Genomic DNA, 15414 nt, shown 5'->3' on the forward strand with positions numbered 1-15414 from the left:
AAAGGAAGTAATTATGTTTAGATACTCATTGTAAAGCTTTCACAAAATGGTTCTTGCATCAAGTTCAAATTGTGTGCAGTTTATGACCTGCTATTCACTCTGGAGGTATTTTACATGAATGGCACAGGTGTTGAAGGCTGAAAAGATATGGATCACTAAGTATTTATGTGTCACTGTGTAAGAAAATGTTGCCTAATAAAGGACTTATTTTTCCCATCTCATCCTCCTCTCCTGCAGTGAAGGTGGGCTGATTTACCTATTGATAAGAGCATTTTAAGAAAGAAAAATGTGTACACACGTGAGAGAGAGAGAGAGAAAGTAATGGAGGGCATATAATGGGGAGTATATACAGAAATGAAAGGAAATAACAATTTTCTTATTTAACTCTGAAATGTTACATGTCTGAGAATCTGGAGGAATGAATAAGTCACTGAGAAGTCTCTGTCACAATTAAAAAAATCAATTATATAAAACTGTGATCTTCATGCCTTTTAGTCTCAGGATACTTTTATATTCTTAAGGATTATTCAAGATGCCAAACAAGTTTTGTTTATGTGTGTTGTATCCAGTTGTGTGATGGTAAATGTTTAACAACAGGCTCTTCAGGACAAAAAAAAAGGCCTAATACATAGCATTTGCTAATATCTGTGTTAGCAATACACCTGTGATGACTGATTTCAAGCAACCAATGTGAGGTCACTGAACTCAAAGCTGTGAAGAGAGGCACACAATCAGCTCCATAAGCTAGTACAAGCCAGCTCCAACACACAATTGTTACATATCAGAAGTTAAACTAACAAGTTTAAAAATGTTTATTTTCTCATTTGTTGAAAATAAACAAGGGCCAGGTACCTAATTTGAGAGGCCTGCTACAAAATCAGAAAGTGGAACCATTGTTCAAAGAGTAGGAAAAAATTTTTAATAATTTTTCTGGAAAGATATATCTTTTAAAGCAATTAAAAAGCTTTATCCTTCCTTTCGTGATCTTGTCATTTTTTTTCACTTCCCCCACCAGCTTTATCGAAATATAATTGACATAACATTGTGTGAGTTTCAGGTGTATAATGTGATGGTGATTTTATATATGTCTATATTGCAAAACGATTACCACGATAAATTTAGTTAACACCTTCATCACTTGGCAGAGTTACCTCGTATGTGTATAAGGGTAGGGGTGAGAACAAATATTCAGATCTCACTGATATGGGAAACCTAAAAAGCCAAACTCATCTATGTTGTCACAAATCGTAGGATTTCTTTATTTTGATTGCTAAATGATATTCCATTATATATAATATATATCACATTTTCATTGTCTGTTTGTCCTCTTGTCATTTTATTTGCCATTTAATGTCATTATAAGTAAAAGAAATTAAAATTATTAGCATGAATACCCTTTATATATTGCGCAATTTCAGCTTTAAATGCAAATATAAGAGCACTTAGCTTCTGTGTAGAATGAGTGAAATTACACAGTTCATATTTCATAGGTCATGTGTATGTGTATTCCACAACAGTGAAAACCACAAAACTAGCTCTACTGTTTGTTTTTCACCTCCTGATGTGTGCATGTTCTCCCAATGCTCTTTTCCTTTGCCTTAATGAATTGTAAAGAAGGATTGAAAGGAAAAAGAACAATGGTTACTCCAACTTCCCTTTCTATATCATCAGTTTTAGAGTAAGTATTTATTTAATACAGGGGAGTAATAAAAATAAGAAAAGATATGATAGAGTTCTTTGGCTGTTAGTGGCTCTTAAAATGCCCTTGCCATTTGCCTGAATTTAAAGCAAATTCTGATTCAAAGAGAAAGCATGTCTTCTCAGAGCTGATAGCCAATAGCTTCCCCATACTCTAGTCTTACACGTCATGTGCTTACCTTGGACTTGCTTTGAACCTCTCTGGACTTCCATGCATCATGGCCCCACCAGGATTCTGAGCTCATGTGGCATTGTGAATGCTCTGTGCTAATGGGCTGGCAAGGGACAGTAGCCATGCACGTAGTGTGTATCTCTTCTTCTCAAGAACATGCTCTATTGTCCCATTGGACTTCACTTATAAAACTCAACTTCAAAGATACAATTAAAAATTTTAAGATAATGACAGCAGAGCATTAAACTAAGCAAGGAGCCTTTCTGAGTGCAGAGCTTGAGGCCACTGCCCAGACCAGACACTCATGAAGCCAGCCTTGAATACAGAAATAACAAAACCATTCCTGTTTGTTTAAATATTTTCATGAAATATAACTACATTTTCAAAAAAGTTGTGAGGAAAGTGACTTTGGTTTTTACTTTCACAAATATCTTTAATGTCTGGTTTAATAGGAAACAGCTGGATTCTTATATCTGCTTACATACTGAATCTATTGCAATATATGGTTTTGATTGTAGTATTTAAGGATATTTGGCTTCTCATAAATTAGTTGTTTAACTACATATTTATAGCCTTTCAGAAAATTGTGGATATTTTTCGAAATGATACTAAAACTCAGTAAGTGGTAGTTTCTTATAAGTTAATTTCAATATGCAGTCTGATATCATATTTTAAATATTTTTGCTCATTTGGATTTTAATCCATTGGTCTATCATGTACTTTAAATAGATCTTTACCCATGTATGATTTTTATAACATTATGCATTGTTCATTGAAAAACATTGACTCACTAAATTAATGCAAATATTATAAATTTTGACACATTTCATTGTACAAATAAGACTCAGATAACATTGATTCCTACAACCTTCAGTCTTATCGGAAGCTGTCAAACTCACAGTGACTGGTACAGCTTTCAAAACTTATAATAATTTCCACTTTGAACTCAAGTTTTATCATTGACAACAAATGTCAATTGTTTTCCTTGAAGTGACAGGATGAGGCTTCATTCATTTTTGAAAAAAATATCTACCTAATACCTAAGTCTGAATAAACATAATTGTCAATCGTTTTTCTTTTCAAGTAAACATTTTGTGCCATAAAAAAAATGGCTAGTTCAGCTTGCAACTCAAACAAATATAAAGTATTATTTTCTTCAGATAACCATCACACATGGAAATGCATTAGAAGTGCTTCAATTACACTTCCCATTTCGTCACCCAGAATATTTAGAAGACGTAGTCTGAAGGTTCAAAGTTTAAATAATATTAACAAGTTTTAGTGATTCATGACAGATATTTTAGAGTGAAACTTGTTTTTATCTTCACCCTATTTGTGTAGTGGTAAAGAATATGTTGAATACTAATGCGGTTTGGTGTCACAGTTTTAATTTATGTTAAGGTGCTGGCAGTTAAATGCACCATTGTTTTTGTAATACTTGTTCAAATGTCGACATAGTGAAAAAGGCAGATTATATCTTAGTATTTTTACGAAAGTGTTTTCGACACTGTGGACCTTATAAATGAATTTTGGGAATCCAGAAACCATGCACTGGGAACTGCTGGTAGGATAATATTAAAGTAGGAGATTTTTACTCTGCCATTTAATAGACATGTCCCTCTGGTCTGTCACCTCCACTCTCTGAACCTTAGATTCCTCCTTTGTGAAGTGGGGTTAATAATATTTGTTCTGCTAATGACAGATTTACTCTAAGGATCAAATGAGATCATGATGCTGAGTTCTGAAAGAATAATGGCTTCCTTGTTTGTTTTCTTAAAATCATTATTGGTTTCTGGTTGTTAACACTAATAAAATCTACATTTGAGTCTCTATTATGGTTGGTGAACAGTATTAATAACTTTTATACTACTGTGCCTTTAATATTCACCACAATTCCTAGCATATGGTATTCAGATCTGGGTTTTAACTCAGAAGTCCTTAACTTTTCCTCTATGTTATAACATTTTTCCGAAATGCTGAAACCAACATAGAAAGAAAGAAGTTGGGTTGACTGGTTAGTTTAAAAAATGTCTATTCCTAAAACTTCTTTTATATGCATAACACTGTATTGAACATATAAAAAAGTTGTTCTTCATGAAGTTAATGCAAATAAACTATGCTTTATATGGAAAGAAATAAGGAAAGTTATAACTCACCAGAGAGCTTTGGTGAGAGAGCCCTTACTGTTTTGATTTGGTGTTTCTTTAAGTTTTTGTTCATATGATTTCTATGAAAGGACAAATCTGGAACTGATTTATTACTAAGTAGTTGTAGTTGTTCATGGGTAAGATAGTCCCCCCACCCCCACATCCCCCACCCAGTAAAAACACGCCTATTACTGCTTGTGAGCAAATACTGGATTTTAACACTTGCAAACTCACTAATAAATATGAGATGAGAGGGGATGAGGCATATCAACTAGAGTATCAAACACGACACAAATGCAGTCAGGTTGTAGCTCATCTGACTTTGATTCAGAGGGGGATGCTGGAGTTTTAGGGAAGCTTCTCCAAATCTAATACAGAGATTCTCACTGGAGTCTATTCCAGCTAAAAGAACACCCCTCCCTGAAACGCAGACCCAGACCACTGTCCAGGTAACCTGTTATCATCATAGCACTTATCACCAACTGAAATTATTTTATATATTTCATTAAATCTATAACATCTTCAATTATAAGACTTTTCATTATTTTGCATATACTAAAAAGTTATGCCATTAAATTATATCGTTGTATTTGTTTTAGTATTTATTTTTTTAAAAAAATTTTCAATGTGATATTTCATAAGGAAAATAAATATATATTAATACTGTTCATGGGCCATAATAGAAACTCAGATGTAGATTTATTTTTCTAAACAATATTATCCTCTTGTGTGAACACATCACATCATTGTTTCCTTAAAAGAAAGTTTCACTCTTGTCTCAGGGATTTTTCTAATGCTTTAATACTGATTACATGATCGTGCTTTAAAAATCTTACCAAAGTTGTCAATAGGGGATTTTAAGACACTAACAGGGACTCATATTCCATTTTTAAATGATCTTCGAATGGTTCATAGACTGATATGTCAATGGACTAAGATTGTCCTCTTATGCCATCAGGAAAGACAGCCAAGTTCACCCAGGTAGAAGCAATGACAGCAGGTTACCATCGCCACCTGGCCTATCGTATTGAAAGAAGCCATTCCAATTTCAGAGATATTAATGTGGAGGGAAATGACAGTCTTATTTATTTTTAAATGTGCATAGGTTCTTTTTTTTCCCCACTGGAATATAAGCTTGTTGAGGGCAGGGCTCTATCTGTACTGTTCATCTAAGCATCTAGGTAGAACACTGCTCAATACATGCATTAAATATACATGATTTAAATGAATGATGAATAAAGCTGAATATAGACATGCAAGCTTTATAGGTTATGGAAATATGGAATACTTGAGTACAGAAAGGCTTTACCAATAAGGTAGACCAGTGACTCCCTAACCCTGCTTTGATACTGGCCAGGTGTCATGGCAACGCTCCAACCTTCAAACTCAACATAAAAGTGTCTGCCTTGTTAGCTGTAATTTTTCTAGATTTTAACAGAGTAAAACAGGTAAACATCAGCACAAGACCTGGAGGTAGTTTCTTCTGAAGATGAAGAGTGTCCTTCTCATCCCTTTGCATCCACTGCTAACTTCAACCTTGAGATCAGAATTCTTGTTGCGATGACCTTTTTCTTGATTCTCAAAGTTTACACAATTGTGGAAAAACAATATGAAAAAATAGATTTCTTTAGGTTTCCACATCTGGGGTTTGCTTTCTTCCTCTCCTCCAGTCAAGTACTGAAACCTGGAAAGCAAAAACAAAAACAAGAATGCTAAGAGACACAAGGCACAGTGAAGGAGAAATAAAAATAATTTATTCATTCTCTGTAACTTGAACAAAAGTTATGCTGTTATTTTCATGAGTTGAAAGTTCATGATGTTTTAGAACACAGAATTCCCCAGATTCTCAGCTAGCTGGTGCCAGTGTCATACTGCTATTGGTTCTCTGCAGCATGACAGGTGGAACTGAGGTTTGGAAAAAAAGACTTGATATTTACATTAGAACTACCATCCATGCACCCTGAGGCTTATAGCAGCTCAAAAGGAGGCTGGATTTTTTCCTTCAATACAGTTAGTAATGAAGAAGTAGGCTGATTGGCCTTTCAAATTAAACTAAATTGTAGATAGGAAATTGAGGCAGATAATCTGAGTGTATTCTATGTCACTCAAGTGTTCAGTGATGGATTGGGATGTGAAACAATTTTCGGATTTTAGTATTTTGCCATTTGATACTTAGCCACTGTTCCCAATACATTATTTATATGCACACGTTTAACTTGCCAATATATTCCCTGTATAGTTTAAAGAATTTTACCAGTGTAATTGAAAGTAATACTGTATACATTTAATATTTTAACATTCTTATTTTCCTAATAACTGCTTCAGAAACCGAGAGAAAGGGAATGAAGTTAAAGGTACTACAAGTTGGAAACAGGCAGAGAAAATCATATCATCAGGTAAAAGTAGTTAGGTGAATCTAAAATTACAACAATAATGCCGACACAATATGCAAAGGGGAAAGTGAATTCAGTAGAGTGTTCTGAAATCTTAAAAGTAAAATAAATGAAAATATTGCATTTAAATGTTGAAACTCTAAAGCATGGAACACAATGTCAGTAATCTCAAGAGAATAGATATCACTGTTGCTACTTTCAATAAATTGGGTAGATGGCAGTATTGTCAGAGTACTTCTATTGCATTTAATTTTTTAAAATTAAATTAATTGAGGCGACATTGCTTAATAAAATTATATAAGTTTCAAGCATACAATTCAATAACTGGGGGAAAAGGAAACTGCTGATAGGAATGTGAGTTGAAGCAGCGTGGAGTTTTTTCAAAAATTTAAAGACAGAATTGCCATATGACCCAGCAATCCCTCTTCTGGATACCCCCAAATTTGAAAACATTTATTAGTAAAGATATATGCTCTGGGGTGTTCATTGCAGCATTGTTCACAGTGTCCAAGACGTGGAAACAATTAAAAGTGTCCTATTGCATTTACTTTTAACACCTAGAATTGTGATTTTAGCTCCAAATTGAGATAGGGTCTTCAAAGAATTCACTAATTCATGTTTAATTCTACATTCAGTTTGAAATAATCTATACGTTTCATGCTGTAAAGGTGTGCATTTGTGAGAAACGTCTTTTATTTTTTTGCTATCCCAAAAGTTAATTCTGTCACAGAAATATTTTTAAAAGTTTTCATTGATTTTCTAACATGCCTTTGCAGTTCTTAAGTCATGGTGGTCTCAAAATTCGAACCATTTGAGTTTCTGGTTTTATTTTCACCCGACACATTGGACTGTGCACAGTCTCATGATGTCAGCATTCATGTCTTACATCAAAATAAACTCTTTGAAATAATAGTTTTATTTAAATAAGAAAAATTATAATTTTCCACATCTTAAATTTTTTTTCTCTAACTTATAAAACCATGAACCAATTTGAATGTTTAGCTTCCCTTCTGGTTTGATTTCTTTCATGCCAAGTGATGCCCAGGGGAGCATTTCACCTGGTGCTATAATGGGAAACTTGGCAGAACTTAATATATCACTACAATGTTTTTCTCAATTATATATTTTTTTTCCTTGTATTTTTTGGACATATTTCAGATAGTCTTGACTGTTAAATTTCTGTAAATGAGTATTTTTTAGAAAGTTATTTAAACATATCCTTGTACAGAAATTTAATAGCCTCATACAGACATTACTATCAAGATAGACAAGATGTCCAGTTATTTAGTGTATAAAGAGGTTGTGTAGAGATGAAATTTGTTGAAATTACTTAATGTGAACATGGTAGTTCAAACAAACAATTAAATTTTTTATTCTCTGTCTACTTCTGAACATAATTGTCGAGGATGTTTGAACAGTGGAATGAGATCTCTTGAAAAACAGAAGAAGAAACTCAGGAAATGGCCAATGGTTACTTGAAATCCTGTGATAGATAATAAACAATGGTTAATGTGAGTTTTATCCTTGGTTACTTTATAAATTGCATGTTTTATTATATCATTCTGGCATTCTTGTTTGATTTCTTTATTCACTCATTCATGCAACAACTACTTTGAGTACCCATTATGTGCAAGGCAACATCCAATTTTAAGGAGGGGAAACAAACAGTAAGTAAACAGGGTAATTAAAATAAGTTGTGACAAATGTCGAGAAAGAAACATGCACAGAATAGTGAAGCATCGAAAGAAAGCAGTTAACCCAGACTTGGTAATAAAGCATGGTTCTCTGTAAGAAGTGATAGCTGTACTGAATTTTAATGTCTAAGGCATGTTTAGGACTAGTTGGAGTGAGTTAGCATGGGGAAGGATTTTCAATCATCCATAGGACCCTTTGTGGGAAAAAAGTAGGAAATCAACGAGATAGAAGGGTATGGTCCAAAACAGTACTTTATGCTCTGTATGCTGTCAAGTCAGTTATTTTCGCCATCTTCATAGCAACTAATCCTACAAATTCCAAATGTCTTTCAATTGCCTTTGGAAATATGTGTAACGGAATACAATTAGTTCTTATTTAAAACTGCCTGTGACATTTTCTGCCTTTTAAGAGGAGGGGATGAAGCAGCAAATTTCTTTCACTGCAAATAATTTTATATTACTCCATACAAAGAGATTGGTGAGTGGTAGAAAGGAAAGGCTAAACCTTTTATTCACTACTATTTCTTCAGTGCTGTCAAATTATCAGAATAAAAAAAAGCAAGTTTTATTGAAAACATATTGGAAAGATAATAATAAATCCAGAAGCCTAAGCAATAGAAAGCTGTGTAGTAGTTGGGCATAATAAATAGAGGAGAAGGGGAAGGAAAGGAGTCTTAAGTGAGGAGGATAAGCAATTTAGATAGGTGACCAAAGCCATTTAAGAATCAAGATAGCCATTATTTAATTTTAATTTGTTTGGGTTTTGTGATTATAGACCTTGATATGGCCATAAACCTTAAACAAGGCTGTTAAACACATGCATGTTTTGCTTTTGAGAAAAATCAAAGAGTAGGGCTGAGTTGCACATATGGTTTCGTGTGGAGCAGAGCAAAACAAGAAACCAGTGGATCACAAGGCATTCTGTGAAGGACATAGGACATTACAAGGAATATGAGTCAAAGGACTCCAGTCAGTTTTGAAGAAATGTCAAAGGTAGGATGACTTCGACTGACATCTGGTTGCCATAGAACATTTGAAGAATGATAATGCAAAGTTTTTACACATCTAAGACATTATAGGGTCAAGTTTTAAATTGTTTGTGCTAATGAATTTGGGTAGCAGCAGTAATAGTTTCAAACTGTTAATATCTATTGTAGAAATATTTTTTAATGTTTGGTCTTAAATGTATTTTTCAGCTGATTTAACTTCTTAATTATATTTTGCTTAAGCTTGTATTAACATGTTTTTATTTCCTAAGCACAGTCTGGCTAGGCAATAGGAAAACAAGGCTAAATTTCTTTATAAATGGCATATTATCTTAATGCATGTAACTGAAAATTGACTGCATTTTGAATACTGTATTTAATTCTTGTAGAGTCAGTTAACTTAAATGAAAAAAATCTTTGATTAGTCATCTCATGCACATACTGAAAACAACTGAACATATATGTATACTTTGATTTTCCAATTATTAGATAAGTTAATGTTCCCTAAATAGTTTGATTGCAGGCTACAATTATATAAAAAGCAAGTATAACCGTAAATGCTAAACTTACTATTGTGTCAAAGGATACTTAATTTCTAAACAGCTTAAAACACAATTCATTATTTTATTGCACTTTTATACCTGTTTGCAATTCTTTTAGGGTTATAGAAATAGGAACAAATATTTATGTTCCATGACTTTAGAAAACAAATGCTGGGCTCAGGTTCCTGTAGAAACATTGCCTGACCTCACTCTCATTCCAGCAGCAATCCAGGCTCCTCAAAACTGAACAGAATCAAATCATGCAATTTGCTTTTTAGCCTTCATGGTGCTGCTTTTTGCATTTCATTTAGTTTGGTCAATAAAAACACTCAGGTCTTTCTCAGTGTAGTCAGTCTTTAATTTCATTACTTTTAAATTTTAATTTTCTTATGTTTAGCGTGAACATAAAACCACTCTTTGTGCATCTCTGGGATGATATTCGAAAGTTTTAAATAAAACCGAAATATGTTTTCATTTAATGTCAAAAGTAAATTGATGAAATGATTTTATTCTTATTAGGTTTTGTAGATCTTCAATATTCACTCTTTTGCAAAACTGAAATTATGGATCAAAGCTAAATGGTCAGTGTCTTTTTAATTTTAAAAGCATGCGATAAAAGCGGCTGACCTCTGGTCTATACAATTTGGGTGTGATCATGTTATTTAAAAGATACCATTTACTACACCAATTGCCCATTGATGCATTTTAGAATGGGAGATGTGTCCAAACTCATCACCACAATGCTATCTACATGCAAATGGAAATCTTGAGAAACTACTCTTGCATGAAAGTTAATTCAGTTTGATTCTCTTAGAACTTCTTTTGTTTGGATTTGCTGCTTCAGAGCAAAACCATTTATGGGCAAATAATAAATTCAAAGGGGATAGTAGGAAAAGATGCCTCTAAATATACTAAAATTATGTCAAATTTTTCTGTATCCATGTATTTATTTCCTAAGGGTTTTTAAGAAATTTCTAAGTCCCAAATAACAGCTGGCCACTTTAGTTCAGCCTTGAATTGTATTTAATTGAAAAATAGAGTGAGGAAATAGCAAAAAGCAAAACCGATGAGATTTCTATGGTCGAAGAATGTTAACTCATTTGATTTTCCTGAAATTCTAGACACAAAGCAATTCCACACACATTGCTAGATGTTGCCTGTGGCTTATGTTAGAAACGTCACTTGACTGAAGTCCTTTGAGGGTATTACATATGTGTACAATATAGCCTTGTTCCTCTAGGGTAGAGGATTTTATTGTATAATCAACATCCTGAGGACTCCTGCATTGAAGTTGAAAAATACTGGTTTATCCGGTGGCTGTTGTACTCTGCAAATAGATGTGATCCAAATTTTATTTTCTCTGAATTCTTCTTAGATGTCTGCTATCTTCATACTTTTATTATATTCATTGAGAGAGTAACATTTCTAATTTAAATGAAAAGGAAGAGACTTAATTGGAAAGGAAAAGCAGAGTCTGAAAACCATTCACTGAATCCTGCTGAATATAACACAGTCACAAGGCACAAGAAAAAATTGGAAACACAGTTGTGAATATCAGATTCCCCAAAACTTTCTTTGTTCTCTTTATCCTTCTGTTTGTTCAACTTTCTCGCTAACCCAATATTACTTAATGAAATATCTTCTATCTACCCAAACTGTTCTAAGTTCAGTGAATAAATCAAAGGAGCAAAACACATTGTCCTGTTCATCAAGAAATTATAATCTCGTGTATGTAGAGTACTAATCACGGTATAAAGCCATAAACAGTGAGAGTTTTATAAGTGGCATTAATGCTTCATATATGTGGATATGTTTGTGGAATTGTATGCACAGCATATGTTTTAGTGCATAATATTTTTGTCTTTCTACACAGTACTGTAGATATATATTTGCATAAGTAAATTAACATTTCATATTACACATGCAATTATGAATAATAATGGAACTCTGGATTAAGCTATTTGGCTTTTCTACCGAAGTAGGAAAAGTGTAAACGTAATTTGTTTTAAAGGCTGTACCATCCATTTGCGTATACTTTATATTTAGTTTTACCACTCAGGGTAGAATCAAGGGTGGTTCTATCCATTGTGGCTTTTGAATTTTTTTTCTGTCTGCATTACGGAGTATAGTATTATGTTAGATGGAATCATGTGATCTAGTGTTTCCAGTATCTGGCCAGGGTGAGTCCTCTCTGGATTCCTGGAGTGCCTATCTTTCTGTGGGACTAAAAAGCAAAGACCCTCAGGCCCTCAGAGGAGAATCAGTTCTGAGAAAAGACAACACATTTGGATTGCCAAGAAGTTAGAATTTTTCATCTGGGAGAGCCTGACAATGTGCAGAGAGTTGAGGAAGAATATTAAAATGGAAGAGCCAAGGTTTGGTTTGTCAGGAGATGAGCCCTGGCATATGATCCAACGGGCACTGACACTTCATGATGTGGTAGTAGCCACCACTGGTTCCTGTTCCTTCCATGAGTCCCTTTATTGGCAGACAGCGTTTTTTTTGTTTTTTGTTTTTGTTTTTCTTTTTCTTTTTTTTCTAAATTATCAGTTAGGCAAATGAAATAGTGTCGATGAATACTAGGTGATGTTACAAACATGTACACGTCAGATTGCAGTAATGGACTGTAAATTCCTTAGGATCAGTTAGTGAACAACACATACATTCTCTTTGCTATACTTTTGTACCAGTACCTCTCCTACATTCCCTTTTCAAAGCATTAAGTCACTTAAACACCACTTGTTTTAATAATGAAAAGACGACTGTGATGCTAAATGAGCATGCTATGAAAGAAGGATTTATGTTGGAGGGATGATTAGTAAGTATATGAAATACTGTCATACGCTAATATGGGGTCAGGTCGTAATTCCTCAAGAATGCAGAATGGCAGAAGCAAGATCACCAGAGTGAAAATTATGGATTATGTTTAGAAAAGGTCAGCTTGTTCAGAGCATAGTATTTGTGTAGAGAAATAACGGCATAAAATGGCAGATCTGGTCCTAGGATTTCACCTCCAAGAGCATATCCATACTTTCTAGATTCTAGAGAGACCAGCCTACATTTTAAATTCATTTTATGCCCCTTAAAAATCTAGCGTGTGTATGTACTTTTTGTTACTGGACATTCATTGGTGAACAAAACGAGCCAGGTTTCTGTCTGTTCTCATGGAATCTCAATTCTAATGTGTGTGTTTAGGAATGGAGTTGTGAAAGGGGCACAGAAACTGGCAATAAATAAGTAAGTAAGTAAATAAGACAAATATTGATGTATTTAAGTAAATAAGTAAATATGCATTTACTTATATATTTAAGTAAGTACATAAATAAATAAAAATATAGCACATGAGGGATAATATATTTTGATCCCTTGTCATTCTGAGCATGAAAATATTACAGTACATATTCTCACATTATTGAGTAGCCTTGGATTCGAGTATGATAAATAGGGGTACGTTGAAGAGTGTTTTAGTGATTAGAGAAGTCTACTTATAAGTTGAAGTCAACAGGAAGTGTCATCTGCTGACCTAAATCTCAGCTGAGGAAAGAGTAATATGGAAACGAGAACCCTAGATGGATAGGCATTGCTTTAAAATATTTATTGAATGCCTAATATGTGCCATATAGCCTTTTAGGGTTTAGTAGTGATATAAGCCGAAAATCCCTACTCTCTGGGGTTTAATTTCTGAGATAAATAAGCAAATCAATCAAATAAATAAGGAAAATAGAGACTATGTTAGTTAAGTGCTCTGAAGAAGAATAAAGCAGGGAAGAGGAATTTATGCAGGGATGGGGTGGGACAATTTTTAAAAGGATACTCAGAAAAGATTTCACTGAAGATGTGACATTTAAGCAAAAGTCTAAAGACCTTTATCCATGTGGATATTTTGGGGAAGAAGTTTCAACTGAAAAAAAAAAAAGGCAAAGTGTACAGTTCCTTGTGCCTAGCATGTTTAAAAAACATGAGAAGATCATGTGACAGAAGGAGTGTGAGCAAGTTAGGTTAGTGGGCTATGATCAGAGAAAACTTGAGAGCCAGATCATGCTGAAGGTCAGAGTAAAATATGTCTATTAAATAGTTGTCACGTTAGCCTACTTATGTCGAAGGTGTTTTCAGAGGTAATTTATTTTATATCAAATGCAATGGCTTCTTGGTGGTACCTGACCTAGCTCGATCCCCATACTAGTGATCAGATTAGGAAACAATGATGAGCCAATCAGTTTAAAATGTTAGCTGAGGAGCTGAGGGAAAGGAATGGAGATGTGTCTAGCACTTGTTTTGTAGAACATTCCTGGCTGTGTTAAAGGTACCATATGGATGATAAAGGGAGCTATAGGAAATTCACTATTTTCTCCCAAACAACCATAAACCGTTGTGATCTTAGTGTGGAGTTGGGGTTTTTACTGTGAAAGTGATCTAGTCATATTATGTGTCTTAAAGTAAGGGGCACTATGTAGATCATTTTGATAAATATTCAACAAAGATTATGGAGAGAGATAAAACGAGAGGTTTCAATTATAAGTGCAAACAGTGGTTAAGCGGTTAAGACTATTTTGAACCCTATACTTTTATCCAACTGACCACCTACTCATTTTGCCTTAGATTCCAAATCTCCCTCATTCAGCAAGAGAAAACCTCCCAGCTATGGTACGTGGTGGTACCAGATGTACCTGGTAGAGCACATCATACCTGCAGATTGATTAATAAGTTTCATTATGAGTTCTAAATACTGGCTGATTATTTTACTTAAATATATACTAAATGAATATTTTAAACAATTATAATCAGTGGAATGCTGTTTGCTTTAGACATAAACGTAAGTAGTTTCACAAAAAAAAATAAAATAGCTAAAATATGGGCATTCATAATGGTGGAACCTTAAGAATTTGTAAGATTTAATTTTTAGTCTAAAGATCAAATGACTTATCAAACTAATCAGATTTATAACGATATTAATTTACTATACTATTAATAACTATATAATAACTAACTATATTAAGCTAATAAAATTCAAATGCATTCATAGCAATAGCTTTTCCAAGAAGAATTTTAGCTATTACATATAAAACTAAGTGGAAGATTTTTACGTATCATTCTACGGTGTGGAGAAAAGAAACATTAAACTGGATGACAGGAACTCTGAATTCTGAACTTGACGATTTTGTTAGTAATTTACTTGAACTTTGGAAAACACTAATATGTCATTGCTTTGCTTCCTTATCTATGAAACAGCTACTTTTACAGAGACCTTACACTAGGTCCACATTATTCTAAGCATCATATGTATATACACATACATGTTATCTCATTTAATTTTTCCCATATCCATTATGTAAGACTGCTTCCTGACGAGAAAGTTAAACTAAATTTTTATGCTATTTCTGAGGTCTCTTCTAGCTCTAAAATTCCAGTTTATTCAAATCAATTTATTTCCCCAAGGAATGAGAAAAGAAATACCATGCATGCAACAGAACATGTTGGTAGCTGACCAGACAAGAAATCTGGTGTTCTTTCATCACCTGCCTTACCATCTTAACAGCTGCTTGAATGCTGAGCTAAAATGTAGATGCATAGTCTAGATTTCTCAACCTCTGGTTATAGAGTTGGATATTAGTACATGAAATATGACTAGTATCTGTAATAATAGAATCACCGGGGGAATGTGAGTTAATTAGAATATTGCTGCAAAACTTGGGCAATAGCCCATTAAATGTCACAACTTCAACAAACACAGATGGTGGAAAAATGCTAGTTTCTGGGAATATGTTCACATTATCTTGTTATG

At 33.7% G+C, this 15414-nt stretch overlaps 1 long non-coding RNA gene across 1 annotated transcript in view; it reads left to right on the top strand.

Moving 5' to 3' along the window:
- The first annotated feature begins 8524 nt into the window (after nucleotides 1-8524).
- LOC120619584 (uncharacterized) overlaps nucleotides 8525-15414 on the top strand; it is a 315847-nt gene continuing 308957 nt past the window's right edge. The window contains exon 1 of the long non-coding RNA XR_005657565.1: nucleotides 8525-9097. This is a non-coding gene — a long non-coding RNA (uncharacterized LOC120619584). The remainder of the gene's footprint in view (nucleotides 9098-15414) is intronic.

Source organism: Pteropus medius, unplaced genomic scaffold (genome assembly GCF_902729225.1).
Source record: "Pteropus medius unplaced genomic scaffold, Ma_sr-lr_union100, whole genome shotgun sequence".
NCBI lineage: Eukaryota > Metazoa > Chordata > Mammalia > Chiroptera > Pteropodidae > Pteropus > Pteropus medius.